This window comes from Lissotriton helveticus, chromosome 8, assembly GCF_964261635.1.
Source record: "Lissotriton helveticus chromosome 8, aLisHel1.1, whole genome shotgun sequence".
Classification (NCBI taxonomy): domain Eukaryota; kingdom Metazoa; phylum Chordata; class Amphibia; order Caudata; family Salamandridae; genus Lissotriton; species Lissotriton helveticus.
In genome coordinates, this window is record NC_136069.1 from 1,236,258,006 (window position 1) to 1,236,271,464 (window position 13,459).

The following is a 13,459-nucleotide window of genomic DNA, read 5'->3' on the forward strand; positions in this document are numbered from 1 at the left end:
CTGTAATACCCCTTCAAAGTGCAGGCGGGTTGCTGCCTGCACTATTAAAACACAGAGCCACTTTAAAGCAGTTGCTCCGTTTTTCACCTGTATGAGCTGCCCTGGGGACAGCATGAGTTTGCGGCTGCGCTGGAAGCAGAGCATTCATAATAATATAGCGCATTTTCATTGCTTGGTGCTCCCGGCGCAAACAATGAACATGCGTATTTTGTGTATTATGGCCCCTGATGGGTCGAAATGCATTGCATTTATGATTATATGGGAAAGGGAGAAGAATGTTTCTTTGGAAAACTGGCAACAGAGGGAGTATATCAAAGATAATAAACTCTAATTAAGACTACTCCTTACCCACCTCCACAGCCAACAACGATTCAATAAAAGCACAGGCTACTCTAATGGGCACAAGGAAGCAGGGTGTGGAAATATTTTTAGTTGTGTTACCAAACATTAGGGACTGTAATTAATCAATTAATCAATTTCGAAACTGGGAGACTTAGACCTTGTCAAATGGTCAGCCCTCCAACAGGATGCGAAAGCCCAACTATCCTATTTAGGGATTCTCGCCTCTCTGACAGGGATCTCAGTACTGTGGAGATTAGATACCACTGCGGCAGCTCCCTTCATATTGCTGAAGATTTGTTGGTGTTTAGGTCCTGCTGAGAAAACATTTTTAAAAAATCTCCCAAAGCAGGATTTTGTTTGCTAAGCAAATGGTCACAACACACAGCGAGTTTTCTCCCTGTGCTCGAAAGGCTGTTTTATGTTTCCCTGCTCTTGTCTGCCATGCAGACCAGGAAGGATAATCAAGGGGCATTTGTTGCACCTTGAATAGGGAGGAGCAATCGTTACTGTGACCTGGTGGCCCTTTGGTAGATGGGCAAACAGATCAATGGTTTGCAATGGCAGAACCAGCAATGGCTCCTCTAAAGTAAACGTGCTGCTTCTACTAACCCTAATAGAGCTGGGGAGCTGTGACTATGGTGGGCCGGAACACCGCGGATTTAAGGCGGTACACCGGGTCCATCAAACTGCAAAAAAGGCCCTTAATGCTTACTATGATAAAGATATAAAGGGTTTTTGTGAGAACATGGAAAAATCAGAGAGCTCGAATACAAAGGGCCTTATCACGACTATGGCGGTCCATTGGACTGTCATTGTCGTAGTAGCTGTCTGTGGACCACCAGACTGGCAGTCCACCCACCATATTCTGACTTTGGCGGACAGACCGCCACTGGACCACTGCTACAGCCGGGGATCCGCAGCAGTCTGAGACTGCAATATGCTAGGCATTGCCAAGCATATTACGAGTTTCCTTACTGTCACAGTTTTTATGGTGTTGAGCCCACCATGAAAAGTGTGGAGGTGATGAAACTAAGGGGGCCAGTGTTCCTCTACGCCAGTGGATGCATGCACAGGGGCACATGGCGTGCCTCCCTGTCTGCTGTCTGCATGCACCCACAGTTCCTGCATGGCATGGACTTCACAGTCACTTCACAAATATGAGCCTTAGCACAGCACCACCATGGGAAAGCCACCCCAAGACCGCCCAACCTGTATTCCAGTCAAAATCCATCAGGCGATCTCATTATGGGTATGGCAGTATTGGAGGGGGGCTCTGGCGGTCCGCTCCAAGACAGCCAAACTCATAATTAGGCCCAAAGTATTGATATCAAAACGTTCTGACTAGTTGAAGGTCTAGGTTCATTTTGAAACTGATAAATATTACCTAGGCGGTCGCCAGAAGGGAGTTATAGTTAGTACTATGTTTCATAGGAAAAGCGTTTTTCGGCTTGCTTGTATCTTGAGTAAGCATGGGCGGATCTAGCGGATCTCGCGTACGCGAACTTGCGGATTTACGGATTCGCAATCCGCGAAGATCCGCGAACTCTAGCGGATTTGCGGATTTTCCCGTTTTTTGTGTTGGCGCGCGTTCGCGCCGATTTTGGGACAAGTTCGCAATTGCGAACTTACTTTTCGGCTCGCAACGGCCGCGACTATGTTGTTTCAACGTCTGGTTTATCATCACAGGTTCACAGCACCCTCTGTTTCACCACTGCCACCCTCTGGGACACCCATGCCACCCTCTGGTACATCCTCACTGCCACCCATTAGGTTTATTTATCACTGTAGATTATGGTGGTTGAAAAAAGCAAGCACACCTGCCCTTCTTCAACTGCCATCAATTAATTTGTGTTTCATTAATGTGTCAGTAATTTTGAAAGTTCCAGTCTGGCTGGCACCTGCTTCCTTCCTTATCTGTAATTTGCTTTTTGTTGCAGTGAAATTTTTTTTTCACAGGACCTTTATGGTCTACTTGTAGCTATTCTATGAGCCTGCTGTTTGGGTCATAGCAGGGTCATAGAATAGTTGCAAACTTTGGAGGGGCCCATCAGGAAGCACTACCTTGAATGTTACTAATGTTAAGTTTGAACTTTTGCACCTGCTCATTGCTTTCAGTTTAGCTAAAATCGTTTTTTTCTGCAATTTCGCGCGTTTTTTGGGGCGCGAATCCGTGCGAGATCGATTTCGGAAGCCGCGAATACATGCGAATACAAAATTGTTTTTTTTGCGACGTGTATGTTCGCGTGATCTTGCGCGTGTTCGCGAGGCGCTTCTAGCTATACGTTTGCCAAGTTACCCTATCGGTCGTACACGGGCGCGGCCATCTTGTTGGTGTGACGTAATTCCGTTTCCGCCCGCTATGTGTAATCTCGCAAAGTGTGCTGCTCGCTAGTACAATTTCGCGCGTACTCGCAAGGAAAATCTCGCGCGAACTTACCCACGCGGTCGTGAACGGGCGCGGCCATCTTGTTTCTCATTCATTGCTATGGTTCTGGGCATGCTTTCTCTATCCTCTCTCAATCTCTGCCATCCTTTGCTTGTTTGAAGTTTTTTTGATCTAATTTTACTTATTATCTATCCCTCTATTTTTCTAGCTCTATATTTTTGTGTTTTCTGCAGCTTTTAGTTACTTTTAAACTACTTTTTTAAACTCTTTTCTTTTCTTCTTCACTATTCTATTTCTTGTTTATCATTTAACTCTATTTCTGCCCAGACCATGGTAAAGGGAGCCGGGAAGCACCCTGAGAAGGGGAAGGGTCCCGCACCCCGTGCCCGGCACCCGTGCGGGCGTTTAAGGGGGGAGCAAGTGGTCCCGAGGGAGATCTTCAGCGCGGAGGAAGTGGCGGCACTGATCTTCCATGTCCAGCGCCGCCTCCCCAAGACGATCCTGGGAGGCGGCAAGATCGCGACCGGCTATGGCATCCGGGAGCGTCGCAAGCGGTGGGAGAAGGTGTGCCGGGCCATGTACAAGATCTCTGGGGTCCGGCGCACATATAACCAGGCCACCCACCGCTGGACCGATGTCATGGACCGGGAGCGGGACTTGCTGGATGCGCTCGGCGTAGAGGTCCCCGGGCTTGGTGAGTAGTAGTAGTAGTACATTTACTACTCTGTTTTATCCTGCTCTGTTATTTGCAAATCTTTGTTCTTTACCAAGAGCAATAATGCTGCCGATTACATTGAGGTAAATTATATTTCAAAATCTTCTATGCATTTCAGGTGCACTGCTCTCCTTCTCAGTAGCCTTGCTTGCTACTATGCTTCTTTGTTTTGTATGTTGTGTTCAGAAGCATTTCATTGGCCTGAGAAATTATGTATGAGTGTAGTGTAAAGAAAAGAACTGCGTAATGCTAGACAGTAAGGGTCATATTTTCAATTACCGGCGCATCCCTGCAAAGTAGCAGGGATGCGGCAGTAATTGTGTGCCATGCCACCACCACCCATTGGCCCAAAACGTCACAGAAGCCTTACGCATCTGTGCCGTAAAGGCAGCGCATTGCTGGAGTTGCGTGCCAACGATGGCGCAGCTCCAGCAATGCTCTGGGGTACCCTATCTCCCCAATGCTGCATCAAGCCGTACGTCGGCTTCAAGCGCGCAGGGTTTGAGTCATGCATCATTGTCCTAAAAGTGACTGATTGACATCTTGTAGATTTCCCTCAGCCACTTTTAGGATTCGTTCCTGCGCAGGTACGCCCTCCCTTGCGCCGGAACGCCCCCTGATGGCGCAGGGCTTTACAACGTGATGCATCGCCCATATGCCCATATGTTTGTTTTTTTAATATATACGCCGCACCAACACCATGGCGAGTCTTTTGTTCTGCCACTGCGTCACAAAAGGCACGCAACAATGGAGGAAAATGAGCCGCAACTTCCGCAAGGGACTTCTAAATCAGCCCCAACAGACTGAAGTCCAGTCCTTCCTTTAGACACATGGCTATAAGAAGAAATAGTGGCGGTGGTGGCGGGTGGATTGATAGTTTGAGTATTCACTGATCTGCAAGCAGGATGGACTTTGTCTGTCACTTCGCGTGTTGCGCACTGCTGCCTGCAGTGCCAGGCCTAGGCAAACCTCTTTAGTAGTCTGTTTATTGAGTTACATAGGAACTTTCTAAGTCAACGTTCCGCAAATCAGGCAATACGAATAACGTAGTATACCACATGAGATAGATCCCGTGGAATAGTTGTCTATCTATTTGCTAATTTTCCAAAATATTTTGTTATTGTTCTTTTGAAATGTTTGATTTGGTTGAAAAATCTCATCCATGTTTTCTGGTTTTTCTTTCTTTCATGTTGTACATCAGCTCCCCCCAAGGGCAAGAGGACACAGGAGGAGGGTGCTGAGGATGCAGGCCAGGATCGGGCAGGCGAGGGCTCCTTTGCTGGCCCCAGTAAGTTTACATTTTAATAAACAGTACCTATTTTGTCCTAGCGTTCCTCATTCGATTTTTTCTAAATCGTCTTTGATCTTCTTGTAGACTGGATATAAATTCTTATCCTGCCTCGAATATGACTCCCTGTGGTATTACTAGACTATTCTTATTAGTCTGTCTGTGTAGCTAACTAAGATTGGACATTTGGCAATTCCATTGGACTTCCATTATATTCAGCAATACCTCTATGCACTGTCTCCTTACTGACTAGATAGTGTGGCAGAGTCATTCAGCTCCCGAAGTCACCGATTATAGATCCCCAATGATCTCTAGATTATCGTACGCAGGACAAGAGAGTAGTACGGAGTCACAGCACAGTCAAGAAGTGTCAGAGGCACTCATGCTTGCAAAAATTCCAAAACCTTTAGCTCATCCACTCTAGTCTAGAGGAACAAAAACCACAGAGTCTATTTAAGTTTAAAAGCTTTATTAAAAGTAAACACATTTATTAAAATCTACTTTGTCATAAAACTATTTAACTGAAAACGGAAAAGTGGTTAGTGCTGACGATTAATTGGACACATTTCTTGTGGTCGAGCCGAGCTCTCACCTGGTTTGAACTTGATCCTGGTCGTGTTCTTAGGAGTCAAGCTTCTGTCTGTTAGGAGAAAAAGTGGTGCGTGTTAAAAATCAAAAGCAAGCATTCATCAGTTGTGCATAAAAGTGCAGCAAGACAACAGCCTTCCCTGGAAAATGGGACATTTTTACTATGGAGTAGACAGTCACAAATTATTACATTGTATTCTGTTTTTTTAACATTTCTCCTAGACCAAATATTATATAGTAGTGAGTGGTGTATTCTAACATTCTTAAATGTACTTTGTAGGTGTAACATCTGGTGACGGGGCCAGCGCGGAGGTGGCTGTGTTGGACCAGGACTCGGAGGCCTCTGGGGAGGAGGCGGTGCAAGAGCCGGCGGACGTTCCTGTGGGGGATCAAACGGTGGTGGCGGAAACAGGTAAGCTATATATTCCTTACTTATTGAGATTGAAGACTGCATAGTGTGCTTTCTGCATGGGTGTATTACAATTACAAATCAACCAGGTAGTAGCCTCCTCGAAATGTACTTCGACTTAGCTGTGAAGTTTTTGGTGAGAAGAATCCCAATAAGTTCTTAGACGAACGTGATGGATGGGATGAACGAAAAGCGAAAGAAGGGTGTAAGTAAGTGGGACGCGAACTTGTATGATGGCTGGCAAAGAAGAACGATATGTGTTTGCTTGGCCCCCGAGGTGGCTGGGAAGGAAAGAATATGGTATGGTGCATGGCTGGGTCAATGATGAAGCAAGGATGGGTGGAAGGACAGCAGCCTGGGTGGGTGAAACAGAAACTGTATGTGTGCGTATACTTTGACTGAATGGATGCCTGGAGCATGGTATTCTCTGACTCTTAGATAGCACATGTGTATCTAGAGAGAGTAGATGGTCGCCAGGTGAAGTAAGTGTTACCTTGAAGAGCATGTACCACCGCACCCGCACGTCCGTTCCAGTGCAGGGAAGGCAAGGAAAAGAAATTGTAAATGTGTCCAATACTACCATGAATAGTAGCAGTACTTTGTATTGCGTTTGCATTCACAGCATATATCTGGTTATTACGGTGGACACTTCGTACCTCTCTTAATAACTTTAGTTTACTTGTAGTACGTCATTCATGTGTGGGTGTATCACTGTTCACTCAATATTAAGCAAAGCACCTAAAGTCATCTCATCTGTCATTAAATACGTCCCATGTGAAGTGATAGATAATCAAATTAGTTAGCTTCTTCATTTTCCTTTTCTAGTACACATTTGCACTGTAGGGTGAAAGGTAAATTAATTAAGCAGTAGCCCTTGTAACAGAGTATTCTCAGTGCCACCCGTAATAGAAAAGTAATAGCTTCACCACCTGCATGTACTGGACCGGTACAGTAACGCAAGTCTGTCTCACTCATCATGGTGTGCAACTTTTTTTCTCGGGTGCAAGTTCACTGTGCTGTCCATGTCATTCTGCCGGCTTGCATAAGATAACGTACCAATTTCCCTAAACAAGAGAGAAGAAGAAGAATAAGACTGGTGCACTGTCATAGTCGACTGTAATGGAAGTCCATAGTGGTCGTAGAATTTGTTCATTAAACTACCACTAATGTTAGAGCAAGGATGCAGAAGTGGGAGGTTACATAGATACTGTCCTCAATAGTTATGTACTGTGCTTTCAATTTGCTACTTGTACTCTGTGACCCAACTTTCGGCTCAATCACTTTGTGTTATTAATAAGGAGCATTGGTTACAGACTATGTCTTTCTTTCTTCATATAGTTGCTCCTTCCAAATCAACAACAAGGAGGGAGCAGGCTAGATTGGCCCGGCAACGGAGGCTGGAGGCCACAGTCGCCGAATATCGGCGGCTGGTGGCCCTGGAGGAGGAGGAGGACACGCAGTCGAGCGGGGCAACAACGACATCCTCGACTGTGACCACTGCATCCTCCTCCGTGACTAAGCCAGCGGGACCGAGCCGGGCTAAGAAAGACGACCGCCACCGCCAAGCAACCGAAATACCAGCTGCCCCCCACAGGAGCTGCAAGGACCGCCAACGCCGCCTACGAGTCCGCATGTCCAACCTGGAGCAGGAGGTCCTAAAGTATAAGAACTTGGTTAAGGGCCTCCGCTCCGAGCTTGCCACCCTCCGCAAGGAGTATGATGCCCATGCCGCATCATGCACCAGCACCAGCACCCTCCAGTAGTGGAGTGTCCCTTGCCCTTTTTTTATAGACTTTTGGGGGGTGGGATTTGGGAGTTGGGATCGTTTTGGGACGTTTCAAAGACAATCGTTGGGGTTAGGGTGGGTGAGGGAGATTATTTTGTTAGGGCTAAATAAATATATTTTTAAACTTTATCTGACCATACCTGTTTTTTACTGCTTTTCAGTCTGGTGGGTGGGGGGCGGGGGTGTAACAGTAACTTTGTTTTCCTGAACAGTCGTAGGACTTTAATAGTACAACCGTCAATCTCTTGTCTACTCCGAAATAATACTCCATTATACTACCTCCCACCAAACGCTTATCTTACCTGTAATTTGTGTTAGAAATTAGGGCTAGGCCCAGGGCTGGCTCCAGGTGAAATGGGGATTAACGTTGTCAATCCTGGGCGGGTGACATTTCCTCATTGCGGTGGTACTAGTGGTGTGACACAGTGGCAGTTGCATGCCTATGGAAAAAAAGAAAACGAAACCTTGTTTGTCCTCCTTACTGTAGCATTACAACGGTTACGGTACGATCGAGAAAATAGCAGGTGACAGTACACTAGAACAGTGCCATAATGTAGCCTAACAAATGGTAAAGTATTTGCTTGCAAGTATAACTAGTACTTGCGTTGAATTTATTTGACATTGGCTACTACTACTAGAAGATATAGTACTGAAGCTGAGTAAGTCTAGAAGATATCCTCGTATTCCTTCACCAGCCTGTTGCTGCTATGACCTTATCCTCCCCAGCAAGTGTGTGGAATTATTGATGTCATTTTAGTCAGACATCAAGCAAAACAACACAGCCCGGGGGAAGAGGGTTAGGGTTTGTAAAATGGATGGGAATGGGGGTTTCTTTTTGGGTAGGTTTTGTTGAGAGAAGAAAAAAAAAGCAGAGCATGGACAAACAATAATTGAAGATACAGACAATCTTTGGTTACAAACTAAAGGTAAGCACATGCAGTCACACTCATAGAATAAAAGACAACAATGGATACTGTATCTGTATTGCGTATGTTGTTGGAGTTGTCCTGTTGAATTTGGTAAGTAAGTTGCATGCAGCAAACAATTCCTCTTATTGGCGGCACTCCTCCATTCCAGCTGACGCTTCGTCCATCAATGTTGGTGACCACTGACAGAAGACACCCTGTCCACTGCCTGCCTGGCGGATGTTGACTGAAACCCGGCCTGTAATTATTGAACGGAAAACAGGAAGTGCTATTACAATACCACTGATAAATAAATAAAAGGTATGTACGCTGTGTGGTGCAAAAAGTCACACTTTGATTTCCCTAATAGACAGTACAATATTTTTGAAATTGCGTGCTCTGTCTGAGTCACCTTTTTAAGGATCAATAAGTATGGCCAAAATATTATAGCGGATCTTTCCCCTCAAGGTAGGTGTACTACTGTGTTTTAGAACAAAATTTGACCTTCCCAGCAATGCTCCCACCAAGACCCTTACTAAAGCCAGTCGCAAAAATGTAGAAGAACCCCAATCATATCTCCAAAAACGATGCCTAGCAGAAAAATGTTTACAAAACGTACTTTGAAAGTAACAGTAGGCCCAAATACAGACCGTGGATTGTATTCAAACCACTTGCAAGCAAGCAAAAGTATCCATAGCCAGCATCGCTCCAACAGTGCTCTACAACAACAGAACCGCGTTGCAATAGAACCCCCCGAAACACATGCAATCCTGCTGCTAGGGCTAACCCTAACGAACCCTAACTTACAAAAAGTGCCAAAACTGGTGTTTCCTTATGGATTTTGTCCAACAAACTTCTAGACGGTATTAGACCTTCCCAGGAATGCCCCAGGCAAGACCCGCCAACCCACCCGCAAAAAAACACCCGACACAACACCCCCAAACAGCGAAAAAGCTAAATCTCATACTTACAATGTCTCTCGGCCTTCGGTCCAAACGCGGCGCTGTGCAGCTAGGTCATCATCATCATCAATCATCATAACTCCTGTTTTCCACCACGGATTTCCTGAAAAGCAAATGCAATCAAGATTAGACTGTCGCAGCAGTGCTTCGACAGAGACCCCGGCCGCAACCCACCCACGAACAGCAGGAAGCCCCCCAAAACGCTACATTGAGCAAGATGTCAGAAGAAATAGCAAAAAAAAGGCTGTTCCTTATGGATTTTGTCCAAAACACTTCTATCCGGTATTAGACCTTCCCAGGAATGCCCCAGGCAAGACCCGCCAACCCACCCGCAAAAAAACACCCGACAACACCCCCAAACAGCGAAAAAGCTAAATCTCATACTTACAATGTCTCTCGGCCTTCGGGCCAAACGCGGCGCTGTGCAGCTAGGTCATCATCATCATCAATCATCATAACTCCTGTTTTCCACCACGGATTTCCTGAAAAGCAAATGCAATCAAGATTAGACTGTCGCAGCAGTGCTTCGACAAGACAGAGACCCCGGCTGCAACCCACCCACGAACAGCAGGAAGCCCCCCAAAACGCTACATTGAGCAAGATGTCAGAAGAAATAGCAAAAAAAAGGCTGTTCCTTATGGATTTTGTCCAAAACACTTCTATCCGGTATTAGACCTTCCCAGGAATGCCCCAGGCAAGACCCGCCAACCCACCCGCAAAAAAGCACCCGACAACACCCCCAAACAGCGAAAAAGCAAAATCTCATACTTACAATATCTCTCGGCCTTCGGTCCAAATGCGGCGCTGTTCAGCTAGGTCATCATCATCAATCATCATAACTCCTGTTTTCCACCACGGATTTCCTGAAAAGCAAATGCAATCAAGATTAGAATGTCGCATCAGTGCTTCGACACACACCAAAAATTACCCACAAACACCCGGAACCCCGCCAAAGAGCACCTCAAAGGCAAGCAAGTCAGCAAAAACGGCAAGAAATTTCCACCTCATATTTGGTCCAAAACACTTTTGTCCATTATTAGAGCTTCACAGCAATGGGCCCAAATCCGTCAACTCACCCGCAAAGAAGTACAACACCCCCACAAGTGCTGAGTCTTTCTTCATTGGGCGTAATCCAGCACTCTGCTTGGAGGGAAATCGCAGTCTGGAGGAGGAGGATAGAGGAGCATGTTCTTCAGAACTTGTGAACCTGAGGAATGTAGACTGCGGCACCTTCAAATCAATAAGCAAACAAGTGAAGACAGTTCTGATGATGGTCTTGTTTTTGGGATTAGGTGATTAAAGTTTGAATTAAATTAACTGTGCAAAACAAAGAAAGAGAGACACAAAGCACACAGGAATAAAAGTGAATAAGGACGAAAAAGAAAGTTCTTGATTGATTGTCTCATTTTCAGGGCTCGGTGTCAGGGAATAAGAACAAGATTTCGTCATCATACTCTGCGAATTCAGGCTGGATGAGGTCAGTGACACCGAACAGAGAACAAATCCCCTCATCTACGTTGCCGTCCTCCTCGTCTTCATGCGGCGTGCTTTCTCGTACTTTGTAATCTGGTGGTATGAGGTGCTGATTCATCTTGATCATTGTCAGCCGCTCCACATTTTTGGGCGAGAGGCGGCTCCGTTTGGGAGTTACAATGCCACCAGCAGCACTGAAAACACGTTCAGAAGACACACTTGCGAGTGGGCAAGACAAATAGTTTATAGCCAGGTTGAAGATCTGTGGCCACAATTGTTTTTTGCCATGCCAATACTGCAATGGCTCATCATTAAGAAAGACCACTGTTGAGTCATTCAGATAGTCCTGCACCATCGACTCAAGGTCAGCAACGGTTCCTCCACTTTGCTTACTTTTTGCTGTGGCTGTGACATTTTTTCGAGAACCATACCCAAGCAAACTTAGCCAATCCTCTACAACAGCCACTGTTTTTGTTGTGTGTGGTGCAGATGATCCAGTTGCCGGTGTCTTTAACGGCTGAGAGGTCACTTGTGCCCCAGCCACAGGTGCAGAAGTGGATTCTTGTGACTGGGGATGGCCTGCTGATGCTGATGCTGATGTACTGGCTTCTCCTTCAATAACCTGCCGTTCTTTTTCAAACCTCTTGGCTGACCAGGCTAACCAATGTTTGTACTTTTGAACATCTGCATCAGCAAAAGGAAAGAATGCTTCGCCTGCCAGCGCCTTTTTGTAGCGTGGATCCAGAATAGTAGCACAAATGTAATGCTGATCTGACTTGATCTTTTGAAGACGTTCATCACCACGTAGGCGCTCTAATAATTTGTCAGACAAAATAAAATGGTCTTTTTTTTGTACATCTTTTTCAAACTCAGAAGACACCGCCATCAGTTGGTGCTCCAGCATGCACAACAATGGGATAGCTTTTCCCAAATTACAGTCCTCCTGGCTGACTGCACGCGTGAAGAACTCAAAAGGACGAAGCATGTCTGTCAGGCTTTTAACTATGTCCCATTGCGCCGCACTCATCCGCAGGTCCTCCTTCTGAGATGTACCCTCTGTGAAGAAATAGTGATCGAGTACCGTATACTGCTCATACAGACGCTCAAGCATGTAGAAGGTTGAGTTCCAACGTGTTGCCACCTCCTGGATGAGTGCTTTCACTGGCATTCCACGTTGAAATAGCAGTCTCCGCAGATGCTTTCGGGCCTTAAAAGAATGGCTGAAATGGTTGCACATTTTGCGGCAGGTGGCCATTACCTCGAACGCTGTACTGTCTTTATCACTCAAGAATTTTTGAACTACCAGGTTGATACAGTGCGCCAAACACGGCACTCTAACATGGTCACCCTTCTGCATGGCCTTTACTACATTGGCGCCATTATCCGTGGAAACATAACCAATCTTGAGTTTTAGGGGGGATAGCATTTTCAAGACCTTTTTGTTAAACTCTTCCAAAAGGTTTTCTGCTGTGTGACTTTTCTCCAAGCCAAACATGGCTAGTGTTGCATGCTTCCGAGCAGCTTTGAAAACTTTGTCCGGGTCAACACCTGCGTTTAGCTTTGCTAAAACACCTGAAAAAGAGACCCAGTGTCCAGTGATGCACATGTAATCAGCGCCTGCGCCACTGGTCCACATGTCTGTTGTCAGATGTATTGTGTGAACAGCACTCTTCTGCAAAGCTGCCCCAATCGCCTGCAGCACATCTTCATGTAGTGCTGGAACCGCAACTCTGGCAAAATAGAACCGGCTCGGAACCTTCCATTTAGGGCAGAGCGTTGCCACTAATTCAAGAAAACCTACCGCTTCTACAAAAGAAAAGGGTAGAAGGTCCACAGCTAGCATTTTAGCCAGCTTAGTGTTATACAGACGCGTCAGTGGGTGGTTGCGTTCATATGGCACGTCTGAAGTAAGCATTGTTCTAATGTTGCCCTGGACCAAGCATTTACGGGCTGATAATGACTTCGTTGACCCAATTTTGCTCGCTGGTGAACTTTTGTGCGTTGGTGTCTCACTCGCTCCAACACTCTTAGTGTGCCTCACATTGGGTGTGCTGCTGACAGGGGTACTGGGTGTAAGGGAAGTGTTTGACACGTCTTCTTCCTGCTCGTCATCATCAGATGAAACATCAACGTTTCCTTGAATTTGGCCTTTCTTGATCGCATCTAGGTGCGCAAACCATTTGACAGTGTGCTTTCTCTCAAGATGACCTCTCTGGCCGCCGGTACCATAGTTGGTACCTGACTTACCACGACTAACTGCAAGCTTACAAAGGGTACAAATGGCAAACTTTGGATTTTTTGGACAAACAGTAAAGAAGTCCCAAACTGGGGACTTGAAGTGTCTGTGGGACATGGAGGAGGCGGCGATACTGGTGGTGGTGGTCATGAAGCTAATGCCAGATGAAGTGGAGGATGTGGATTGCCCAACTTTTGTACGTTTTGCACTTTCACCGCCACTAATTAAGGTCGAGGTTGACGGAGGTCTCTTCTTGCCAGAAAGAAATATGGAAGCGGGACGAGTTGGTGTACTACTTAACTCCAATGATTGTGGTGTTTCCACTGCCTCCTCATCGACAACATCATCATCACGCTCAGCAGCTCTTCG